Source organism: Haliaeetus albicilla, chromosome 9 (assembly GCF_947461875.1).
Source record: "Haliaeetus albicilla chromosome 9, bHalAlb1.1, whole genome shotgun sequence".
Taxonomy (NCBI): Eukaryota; Metazoa; Chordata; class Aves; order Accipitriformes; family Accipitridae; genus Haliaeetus; species Haliaeetus albicilla.
Window position 1 is genome coordinate 7,934,721 of NC_091491.1, and position 12,425 is coordinate 7,947,145.

Below are 12,425 nucleotides of genomic sequence, written 5' to 3' on the forward strand. Positions count from 1 at the left end.
CCCTCCTCGGCTTTCAGAATGCCCGGCTGGAGAAGAAGCCAGCAATAACCAGATGGCTGGAAATATTTCTGTCGATGCCTGAGCCAGCACCAGGACACAGCGGGAGAGGACGGTCCCAAGCCTCCTGCCCTGCCCAGGGGATTTGGGGACTGCTTTCTTGGGGCCCCACTTCTCCTGAAAACCGTGGTTCTCCCTGCCTATTCCTGCGCAAGAAATTGCCTTCAGAGGTCCTTTTTTTCAGGATTTTTCTGCCCGGCCATCCAAGGCAGCTCTGCTGAGGACATTAGAGAGACCTGCCACGTCCTTGCAATCTCAGCCCACGGTGAGGGATGCCCATAACCCAGGGCTGGACACCTTTCCCATTCACCTCCATCACCTCCTGTGCTACACAGTCCTGTTGTCTCCTTCAGCTCCTGACCAGGGCATCTCTTTTTATTTTAAAAGGAAGTGTGTGTTTAATAATTTTTAACCATTTTAACCATCATTGCAAGTAAAAGCCTGACAAAGCAAGACTCTTGGTTCTCAGCAGCCTTGAAGGTGATGGAGAAAGGACTCCCAAACATACTGGGTTTCCCAGTCTTGTGAATTCTTGAGCTCCCCAGCAATTTTAGGAGTCTGGTGTGCTTTTGGATTTGAACAAGTCGATCTTACGATCAACAGGATTCCTGCCCTCGCTTTTACAGGAGGGAGCAGTTGCCTCGTTGCTCTTGCTGCTGGATTGCTCATTTGCTCCTACACAAAGCCCAGACCCTTAAATGCCCTTAAAAGCCTGGGCTTCATGTTTTAACTCAGTACAAAGCAGACTCTGGTTACAACTGTCGCTAACTGCACGGTTACCCATCTGCCGTTACTTTCTTGTAGGGATTCAGTAATTAGCAATTAGGCATCTACTTCTTATTTCCCAATAGCAGCAAAGTTCTAATTAGCCAGCTCAGAACTGCAAGTTTCAAAGGTGCCTTTTAAGTCTGTTTTGCCTAAACTTTGACAAACTCTCTGCTGTCCTGGCTAGCTGCCAGGGCCCGTGGACTGGAAATCATCAACTCCAGCGTCGATCCAGATCCAGACTTTGAACACCAGGAACATAAGCCTCCCCAAATGCAAATGGGCAGGGGTAAGGTCAGCAGCCCAAAGATGCTCTCCACCCTGTCCATGATTTCTTGGGCCATTTGAGCAGCATCTCCCATCTCCATTTGAGCAGCTCCATCCAGCAGACATTTTCCATGTCTACATCATTACTGCATGTGCTTTGAGTGGCTTGGCAGTATCAGGCTACGGGCTTACGCTGTTCCGAGGAAGAGAAAACACAGCCAGCCTTATTCAAGGAACAGCCACAACATAAGAAAGGCTAATTATAAAATTCCACAGGGCAGCAAGACTGTTCTCTTGTTTGCCAGGAGAAAAAGCTCTTTTTGTCCTTCATGATGGTCCTGCTGCCTAGTCACTCAGGGACATCGGTGATGCTCACGGGAGAGCGGCTTCTGGAGGGGTCAGGGCTGAGCAGGGACATGCCCACATCCACTCAGCATCTGCCATGCACCATGAGCAGCATCTGCCACAGCATCCTACGGTGGCAGGGTGGATGGCATCTACAGCAGCTGTCACCAGATCTCTTTTATGGCGGCAGCTCGGTCAGGGGTGGAAGCTGGGGAGAACAAGCGGCTCACAAATCTGCAGAAAACACAGAGCCTCCAGAAAAATAAAAATTAAAAAAAAGGTTTCCCTTTTCAATTAGCTGGGAAAATACAGAGAGGAGATAAACTCATTTGTGCATACTACGCCATTGCCAGGAAATATGTTGGTGATTTAGAAGAAGGATCTGGTGCAATATAAAAATGCCATAAGCTAAAACAAAAGACATCTTTTTGCTGGCCGGAGGAAAGCATGAGGCTGAGCTGTTCCTCAGGACACCAGTTGCTGTTGTGAGCTGTTAGCCAGCTTATAATGAACGACAGGTTTCCCCTGCTGATTGCTGAGCTAAATCACCGGGTATTTACGGGTTTCCTTCCCACTGCCGCCTGCACTTCGGTGAGCACCGGCATGAAGGGATGCTGCACCTGCAGCGGGATGGAGCCTCCCCTCCTTCCATGCCTTCCTCTGCTCCTCCTGCTGCTCCAGGGCCCCAGCAGCAGATGGGACCCCGCGATGTGGGGTCCCAGGAGAGGAGCTCTCACACCCCAAACCAGCCGGTGTCCAGCAACCTTAGGAGAAGGGAAAGATGTAAGCACAGTACAAGAGCATTTTGGTTCCCCTGTCCTGGCATCGAGCCCTGCCTCGGTGCAGCTGGAGCTGTGGTCCTAGCACACCTCTGTGCTATTTGGTAACCCAAGTGCTAATTTTAATGTATTTTCTGGCACCTGATAAGTGCTGAAGGAAGGGCAGGGGTGAGGAAGGGGCAGCTGCAGCCCCCAGAGCTGCTCAGCATTGCCCTCGTCTGCAGCAAGCTGGAGCTCAGGGAGAAGTACCCATCCCCTCCCCAGACAAAATCACCTTTGTTCCTCCCCGTAATCTGCTTCCTGACCAACGTGCTGCAGAAACCACCCCAGCCAGGTGAGAAAGAGCAGCCCAAGGACACGGTGCTGACAGGCGTCTCTGCGGAGGGCAGCCGACCCATGCCATGGGCTCCAGATGGCATCCAGAGCTGCAGAGGAGCAGGCATGGATCGTAGCGTGGAAAAGGGGATGGGAAACGGGGAGCTGGGTCCCCCCGGTCCCCCAGGTCAGTCACAGCAAAGGCATTCGCTGTGGACCATTAGCTTTAGGCTATACCCTCACTTTTCTGTGTTCCCTCTCATGACATTGCTTCTCTGGGGTGAAACCTCACCCTGCACTGGGCTCTCAGAAGCAGGGTCCTATGGGCCAACAACCGCTTATATACGACGTGTCCGTGGGGACCAGCACTCACTGGCTTCTCTGCCCGTGTCTGCCAGCACCGGGGAATATGGGCAGCCCACTTCTGCTGAAGCATTACTGGTGTTAGATGGGACTGCTGCAGCCGCAGCTTAAGTGCTTTTAAATAAAGTCCAGAGAGCTGGAACGGCGCCGAAGCGCGTGACTGAGGAGTGGTGACCTGTATGGGGACAGACAGACTGCCAAGACAGACGGGGCGGACAGGGCTGCCTGCCGGTGCAGGAACCCGCGTGGGATGGAGATGCTGTCTCTGAGCCTGACACTTAAGAATCATCGAATAGTTTGGGTTGGGAGGGAGGGACCTTTAAAGGTCCATCTGGGCCAGATTGAGCCAGAACACCTCCGGAGGGAGGGATGGCATTTTGGGCTGCCAGGCGGCTGAGCGTGCACTAGGTGGCACGCATTTTCAGCAAGAAGGCAGCTGGGAGAAGGGCTGGGTTTGGGCAGAGAGCGAAGCTCCACTGGTACCAGTCCCAGGGACCTGTTTGCTCCCGGGAGGGTCAAAGCAATGGGCAAAGAGGGTGTAAGGCAGAGGGGGGGGAGAGCCACGGAGGGGCTGAGCAGGGAGAGGGCTGTCTGTAATTAGCACTAATGGCGAGGTAGGGATGGCCAGAGCGGGCAAGATGAGCACACGACCCAGAGGACTCAGCGCCGGCGGTTTCTTGGCTGGATTTTGCAAAGGCAGAGACTTTTTCCCAGGGTCTGTAGTGACAGGACAAGGGGCAGGGGTTTGAAACTGAAAGAGGGTAAATTGCGATGAGACATAAGGAAGAAATGTTTTACGATGAGGGTGGTGAGACAGGCAAACAGGTTGCGGAGAGAAGCTGTGGTTGCCCCATCATTGGAAGTGTTCAAGGTCAGGTGGGATGGGGCTTGGAGCAACCTGATCTGGTAGAAGACGTCCCTGCCCGTGACCAGGGATTGGACTAGATGGTCTTCAAAGGTCCCTTCCCACCCAAACCATTCGTGATTCCATGATTTCCCTGGAGAAGGCAGGCAGTGGGGCACAGAGAGCTTAGCAGAGCTCACGGGGAATCTCCCACCACCAGCAGGGACCGGGAACGTGTCCCCTTGAGCAGCTAAATCCCAGGTGTTGGAGAGCAAGGTCACCCAGTAAGAGCGGGATGGCCGTAACAGATCCCATCTCTGCTTTGTCTAATCGGTCCCTGGCAGGGACTGGCAGCAGCTGCTGCAGAGGAAAATTAAATGAAATTTCACCTATTATCCTCTGCCTGCAGAGGAATTTCTTCCTAATTCCTGTCACTTCGGGTTTGTCTTCTCAGGGAAATTAATCTGAAATCAAGTGGGCTGTGAATTCAGAGTGCTGCAGCAATCCCAGCATAGCTTGGACAGACAGTTTTCTAAGTGGCCGGGCTATTCCCCAGAGCGTGAGGCTAACCCTGGCAATTTAACAGAGCCTCAGGCATCAGGTTTTGTGCACACTAGCGTAGGACCTTGAGTCAAAAACACGTGAGATGGAGCAGCCATGGAGAAATTAATTCAACAGCCTTCCAGCCTCGCTGCAAGAAAAGAAACAGGGAGAAGACAAATATTTGGCTAGTTACCCTGGTGTGCGGACGGCTCAGACAGAAAGTGATCCCATGCTGGAGGACTTGCTGCTTGGCATACTGATTTGGGGAGCATGCAGAGAAGGTTGTTTCAGTGCGTGAGGGCAGGTAAAGAAGGGATCCAGCTGAAAAAAAGCATAACGGACTGTGTTAAACTCTGTGGATCGTTAGGGTAAAAATCGTATCAACAATCATATCAAATATTTTTGCAGGCAGTGAGGACTATGAGGTCTGCAACCCCGTAAATAGTAAATGGGGTCCGTAAGGAGAACTGGACACTGGGGTTCACCTTTCATGCTCAAAGAGCATCGAGCATCTTTGCAGCCACCCTCACACAAAACAGTTGAAGGAATTTGTGTGCGGCAGGGTCTGATGGGCTCAGCTGTTCATCAGACCCAGGGTTCGTGCTGTACGTGATGCCTCGGTAACCCCTTCCAGGCTGTTGGACCATCATGGCATACAGCTGTGGCTTAGACAAGTGGGGGAGAGGTATGAGAAGAAGATGACTGAGGTCCAGCAAAGCGCTCGTATTGCTGAGGTAAGACACCTTAGCCATCTACCATGCCTCACAGAGCCTTCCAGGTACCATGATGCAAGATGTCCTACCAGATCAGCTCATCAATCCCTGCTCAAAAATAAATAACAAAATATAATAATAATAAGAAAATAAATCCAAAGCACTTCTAGATTCTTCCCACAGCTCAGCCACCACCTGGCTGGTTTATCCCCATCGTACAGCCCTTCCCTTCTCCTGGTAACTACACCCAGTGCACCTCTGCTCTTCCACAACCCTGTAGACACCCTGCAGCCCTTATCTCTAACACCCTTCTCACCCCGTAGCATCGTCCAAAGCCCAGGTTCCCTCATCAGCCAGGAGTCCTTGCTCCTTACTTGCAGCATCTCTTCATCTTCCAGCCATGCCGTGTAGCTCTGCCAGGCTTGATATAATCTGTTCTTCACCACCCTTGATTCTCCCTGAAAACTTTTCCTGTTTAGGATCAGGGGATATTTAATGCTTGTCCACCCATGTGACCACAGGAATCAGAATCTGCTCCTAGCACAGCTTTATAAAGTGTACCTATCTATTTTTCAGGCTTGGGTGTATTGAGGTAGAAAGGAAAAAAACCTTTGCATCGCTCTTTGGTTCCTAATTACAGTCGGAGGAGACAGGAATTCTAAGCACCTGAGTTGTAAATGTGAAACTTATTGCTTAAACAGACACATTACAAGCAGGCTATCAATCACATTTGGCAATTATTAGTACTTTGTGAGTATTTTGAACTTAAGCATGTGACAGCCTCATCCATCCTGGCACAGAGAAATCCATGGGCATTTGCATATGAGCCTGAACTGCAGGGAGATACAGCTCCGAAGGATTTTTACCGCAGCTGCAATGGTTATGTGCTTGGTGCTATACATTTTCTGTAAGCAGAAAAGTGACCCTATATCAGCTCTGTAAAGATGAGTCCCCTGTATTTAACCCAGGAAGCAGAGTTTTATAATATCCCTCCATGCCTATGGTGTAAGCTGGTTCTATATGGTATTTTTGCTATCATTATTGCTTTCAGGCATAATGTACTTTATTTTTATAAGCCTTTCGGAGCACCTCTGGAGGAGGTGTATCACAGCACGTCGAGGGTGAATCAGTTTGGCTGGGTGTAAAGTCTGGGGAAGTTTAAAGTCATTTGATAAGGACTGGCGAATGCTTCCTGATTTTGAAATGTCTTGGTGGTGGTTTTGACATCAGCTGCTGAAGCTTTGTCATGGTTTAACCCCAGCCAGTAACTAAGCACCACGCAGCCGCTCACTCACTTCCCCCCGACCCAGTGGCATGGGGGAGAGAATCGGGGGAAAAAAAAGTAAAATTCATGGGTTGAGATAAGAACAGTTTAATAGAACAGAAAGGAAGAAAATAATAACAACAACAATAATAAAATTACAATAATAATAATAATAATAAAAGGAATGAAATATACAAAACAAGTGAAGTGCAATGCAATTGCTCACCACTCGCCGACTGATGCCCAGTTAGTTCGCGAGCAGCGATCCCCACCCAGGACAACTCCCCCCAGTTTATATACTGGGCATGACGTCCCATGGTATGCAAAACCCCTTTGGCCAGTTTGGGTCAGCTGCCCTGGCTGTGTCCCCTCCCAACTTCTTGTGCCCCTCCAGCCTTCTTGCTGGCTGGGCATGAGAAGCTGAAAAATCCTTGACTTAGTACAAACACTACCTAGCAACAACTGAAAACATCAGTGTGTTATCAACATTCTTCTCACACTGAACCCAAGACATAACACTGTACCAGCTACTAGGAAGAAAATTAACTCTATCCCAGCCGAAACCAGGACAAGCACCCATCAAGAGAAAAGCCCAGGTGGGGTCTGACCTACATCTGACACAGTATTAAGAAGTAATTTGCCTACCTGCAAGGTGTTCCAGAATTAACGTCATCTCTAAATCAACACGTATGTCTTGCAAGGGGTCTGATCAAGATGAAGCAGGCAGCTGGAAGGAAGCAGTGCTCTATTGTTAGAGATATCTGCTGCACACATGTATTTTATTTAACAATCCTCATCCTGTGCTCAAATAACAACCATGGCAGTAATCTCCAGGGGTTTTTTACATTTACATTCACATGATTGTAAATGAAACTGAAAATAACTCTCCTCAAGGCTGTAGCTGAGCAGCCGATCAATCCCTGGCCAAATCTGGCTGCGGGTGGTCGCAGCACCCCCAGGAGTCACACGCCACCTTCGACGGGATGAGTCAGTGTCTAGAAAGCAGCTCCCACTGACGACATCCAGAAGCATTAAGCTTCGTTAGAGACCGCACCTCTAACGAGACATAGATGTCATGGGCTCTGCTGAACCACAGGGATAGAGGTAACAACAGCGGGAGTGTAAGTATGCCTAGTGTTTCTCTAAAAGGAGCAAATTCTGTATCCTGGACCCAAGATACTGCAGAACCGGTGGCAGGAGAAGACCCCAGTGTCTCCTGTCCTGGGGACACCACGGCCCATACTCCGCTCTGGAGGGGACGCACGCTGCTCCCTGCTCTGCTCTGCCTTGCTCTGCGCAGAAGCCCCAGCGGAGGAGCGATGCAAGACAGAAGGAACCCAAAGTGGGAGCAGAGCGGGAGCAGAGCCATTCAGGGCACGGGGGAGAGCAGGGGCTGGGTATCGATCACTGAGCATCAGCATCAACACCTCTGTTGTTGGGTATGAGAAAAAAAAAAAAAGATTTTGACAAAAAGCATCAAAATAAAAAGATCTTCAAAGCTGCAAAGCAAGGAAAGGCAAGGCCATGTTAGCTTCTGCTCTCTCCTTCTAACCCTGCATCATCCCTGCAAAGCACGTGGTTCAGGTTGCCCCAGGATTTTCAGCAGAGAAATGACAACCTCCCTGCGTTTCTCCCCATTTTCAGACCTTTTAAAGCCAGAAATCTCTCTCTCCCTTTGTTGCTCTGCTTTTATGGTAAAAGTATATTCTAAAAGTCCTTTAATCCAGCAGGTTCCTCTCTTTTTCCATGGCTTTCCCAGCAGCAGGCAGACAGGCTTCTCCTCCAGCCCGGGTCCTGGGGGGCTGCCGTGGGTTTAAGGAGTTGAAGGGGGACACGGGGGTGACGGGCACCCGTGTGTCTCCCCGAGGGCCCTGGGCAACGGACCCCACGGCCGCCGGGATGGCGGGTGTCTGTCCCCTTGGCTGGACAAGGGTTGACGGTGTCCCCGCAGTGCCACCGAGCAAAGCTCTGTCCCCCTCGGGCGTGGGGAGGTGTGCGGGGGCACGCTGGGTGTGCAAGGGGCACGGGTGGCACGGCTCTGTCCCCAGCTCCTGGGGGAGGCAGGGGGTGCTCACAGGGGTGCACACGCAGCCCCTCGCCATCTCACACGCGCTTCTGCTCCCACACACAAGCACACAGCCTCTCACGCCCGCTCGCACGCTCATGAACAGTCGCACGCGTACAGTACCTCACGCACACGCACTGACGCCCGGAAACACAGAGTATCACACATCCATAGTGTCGTACACCCGTGGGATCACACACGTGCTCACACTCACACCGAGTGTCATTTGCACATGCAGTACCACACTCACACAGTATCACACTTGCACGGTATCACACCGCCCCTGAGTATCATGCTTACACACAGAGTATCTCGCACACGTGGTAGCGCACACTCAGAGTATCACACACACACAGGGTGATACGCACACGTGCTCACGCTCGCACACAGAGTATCACTCTCACCCACAGTATCTCTCACCCACAGTATCACACTACATGCACTCACACCATATCACACTCACGCACACGCAGTATCTCACACAACCAGCATTAGACATGCACACATTGCACGCTCCCAGCATCACACTCACGTACACCCAGTATCACACACCCGGTATCACGCTCACACCCCGTATCACACTCAACGCATGTGCAGTAACACACACTCACACAGCACCACGCGCCCAGTATCTCACGCGCCCAGTATGACACACGCTCACGTGCACGGTTATCACACTCACCCCCAGCATCACGCTCATCCCCAGTATCGCACACCCAGTATCACACACCCGGAGTATCTCACACCCACAGTATCACACACACACACACACACACTCACAGTATCACACTCCCACCCGCTATCACACACTCACGGTATCCCACACACCCAGTGTGACACACGCTCACACGCACAGCATCACACTCACACCCAGTATCCCCCTCACTCACGCCCAGTATCCCCCCCAGTAAGGCTCTCGCACACACCCAGTACCACCCACCCCCGCTCCCCATGCCCCGCCCCTCCTGTCACTCACGCTCTCGCCCCGCCCACTCCGCCCGCTGCCGGCCCCGCCCCCCGCACTACATCCCCCAGGCGGCCGCGCGGGCGCATGCGCGTTGCCTTCTGCCGCCGCGGGCCGGGAAGCGGCAGCCCCGCAGCGATCGCTGCCGCCGGGACTCGGGGTGAGGGGCGCGGCGGGGCCGGGCCGGGCCGGGTCGGGTGGGGGGGTCGGGCAGCGCCGGCAGCTCCCTCCGTCTGGCGCGGAGGGCCCGGGCCGTCCGTGAGGGACCTCTCCCGGGGCCGTCACGGCCCCGAGCGACCGGTACCGACGCGCGGCCGCCCCGGGCCCAGCACTACCCCTGCCCGGGCCGCTTCACCAGGCCCCGGCCGCTCCTTCGCTCCCCGGCGGGGGTGGAGGGGGATCGGTGCCGCCCGGACAAACCCTGCGGAGCTCGGGGTGGGCCCGTGAGGGGGGGGTCTTACCCCGGGGTAAGCGGGTGCTTGAAGCCGGGGGGTGCCGTGTCGAAGCCCGCAGGCGTCCGGCTGCCTCGGCTCCGGTGGGTCTGTCGGTGCCGCTGAGAGCTGCCGGGGTCGGCGTGAACTCTCCGGTGGCCCTGCGACCGCGGCGGAGCGGCCAGGCTGGCCCTGGGTCACCAGCTCCCCTCGGCGGGACTTGGCTTTGCCCTTCCCGGCGATCCGGGCCGGCCGGCCGGCTAAAAGCAGGCGAAGAGCCCTCCTGGTGCTAGCTGAAGCTTTCGGGAAGCTGGAGGAGCCCTCCAGATCTCGCCAGGTTTGCACCCCCACAAGTAAACGGCCTCCCCGCAAATAAATAATTTGCCTCGGTGCCCAGAAGGACCCTGGGGGAGCGAGTGGGAGGCCGGGTTTGGTGTGATCCTGTGTTCAGATGTACCTGCCCTCTTCTCCCTGTCTCGGCTGTCCTGTTCATTCATGCCTGAAATAAGCCCTCTGCCTAGCTGATAAGCAAACGCTTTGTTCTGCTTCAGTTGCGGTCTTTATTTTCTTCTTCGAAGGGAACTCTCTTGAAGCTTGTTTTGAATGGAAGGAGTCCAGGTTTGGAGCGGTCGGGTTTTATTTCTTCTGCCCTTTTGGTTGTCAACCCAGCCACCTTGTGCTGTGAGGATCAGCAAAGGCTGGAAGAAGGCAGGACTGTGTCGAGGGCAGATTGATCTGCGTGGTTGGAGTTATTACTGTGATCTCCTCTCTACTGCCTTGCTCTATTCTTACTCCTGGGTTGCTGCTAGCTGTGTGCTAGTTGGTGCTGGCTGCTCGTGTACGGGAAGATGTGTTTAGATATGAGTTACCTGGCAAGAGCTTCAAACCCTGTTGCATCACTGTGTTCACGGTTCAGGTTGTGCTGGGCCCAGAAGTGCAGATTAGACGATTGGGGGGGTGGTGGGGTGGTGCTGCAGGGGCCCTGGCTGGGTGATTTGGGGTCAGGGTGGCACAGGGAACCTGTAATGCTGCTCCAGTCGTGCACCCTGCACAGGGTCATGGGCTTATTACAGCCCCACTGCCTCACAGTGCTTTATGTGCTCTCCTAATCCATGTGTAATCTTTTCCCGTGGGCTCTTTGTAGACCTTCCAGTCCCATATCTCATGTGGTGTTAGTGGTGCTTAACAAATCCCTCCTGGGCACCCTCTTTTCTGAGCAACCTGCTGAAAAGTCTCTGTTTTACCAATCTGGTGATTTTTTTTTTTTTTTTTTTTTTTTTTTTTTTAATGCAGCCCAGCTCAAGGGCTCCTGAGGCCCCTTCTTTTCCAGGTACAAGCTGGCATACCATTTAAACTTTTATCAGCACTGGCAATTTCAGTTCAGAGACTTAAAAAGGGACTCGGTGTTTTCAGAAATCATCTCAGACCCGTGAATTTTAAGATCCTATATTGAAAGTGAAAGAAAACTCTGCTTTCTGGAAGTAGAGCAGGTTTGAGAATTAAACATGTCTTTCAAACGCTTTAATTCCCACCTGCCCCTCCCCAGCTTTCTCACCACCATTTGCTGGAGCTTGAGGAGCAGGGAGTGAATCTGCTGGGAAACACAACCGAAATGCACCCAATTCTTTTCCTGTCCAAGTCCCTGATTAAAGCCATGTGGGCAAATGTTTCAGAGGCTGTGCTGGGGCGTAAAGATCCAAACAAACAAATCCAAATTCAACATCTGAGCCCATGTTACAAATTACCTCTTAAGTGGAGGGCTGTCGGCCGGAATATTTAAGTTTGCACTTCAAGTAGTCAGGATTTTGTTTTTATTTGCAGCAAGGTGGCCCATAGGATTTCTGATTGGAGCCAGGACTGTTTGCTGAATAAACATAGCTTTTAGGGGTTGGTATCACTTTTAGCTTTTCAAGGCACTTTCAAAGCTTGAGGTGAAGTGTTATAGTCCATGGGATTTTAGCAAAGACGTGTAGCTACTCTCTGGGCTACCAATCTTCCCAGGACAGAACCAGCGTGAAGGAGCTGGTGCAGCTGAACTGTTGCTGCTAGCATCCAAAACGCAATGCTGGTGAAGTGGGATGTGTAACACATCCCAAGCCGCAGCCAGCCATCTGCACGCAGCTCTGCTAGCTGCCTACCCCAAACCCTCTCTGCCTTGGTGTAACACACACAGGAGCCCAAGGGGGTAGGCTGAAAACTGTACGAGCAGCTCTGGTATTGAATTTCTCAGCTTTTAATGTTTGGGCGCTGCTGAATTCATGGAGAGGGGAAAAGAACTGCAACTTCAGGACTTTTCTTTCTCTTGTTTGCCTTAGCTCAGGGACTCGTGTAATTTTGGCTTACTGAAGCTCTCCCGCATTCCTCGCTTCCCAATCCGTGCAAACAGCTGCTGGCTCGAGCGGCATTCAGCAGTGAGAACTGGCAGGAGGCTGAAATACGCCCCTTGCTCCTCCTTTGGACCAGCAGTCCCAGAGCAGGAAATATTTTTCCATTCTGATGGGGAAGCGAATGTCGGAGCACGCGACGTTCACGTGCAGCCAGTCTGGGTACCTTTGTGTGTGGTCCAGGATTCAAAGCATCGCTGCCATCCGAGGGAAAGAGCAATAGGCTTTTGTCACCCAGCTGTTCTCGGCCAGTGTCCCAGTGAGTGCAAGGTGGTATGTGAAGGAGGCGGCTTTTCTGCTGGGATGCCCTCTTTTTTCCATTTCCT

At 52.5% G+C, this 12,425-nt stretch overlaps 1 protein-coding gene across 4 annotated transcripts in view; it reads left to right on the forward strand.

Annotated features, from left to right (window-relative positions):
- The first annotated feature begins 9,355 nt into the window (after window positions 1-9,355).
- Window positions 9,356-12,425, forward strand: part of DTX2 (deltex E3 ubiquitin ligase 2) — a 41,410-nt gene continuing 38,340 nt past the window's right edge. For all 4 annotated transcript variants that reach the window (XM_069791395.1, XM_069791396.1, XM_069791397.1 and 1 more), the window contains exon 1: window positions 9,356-9,444. The gene's annotated coding sequence lies outside the window, so the exon portion shown is untranslated. The remainder of the gene's footprint in view (window positions 9,445-12,425) is intronic.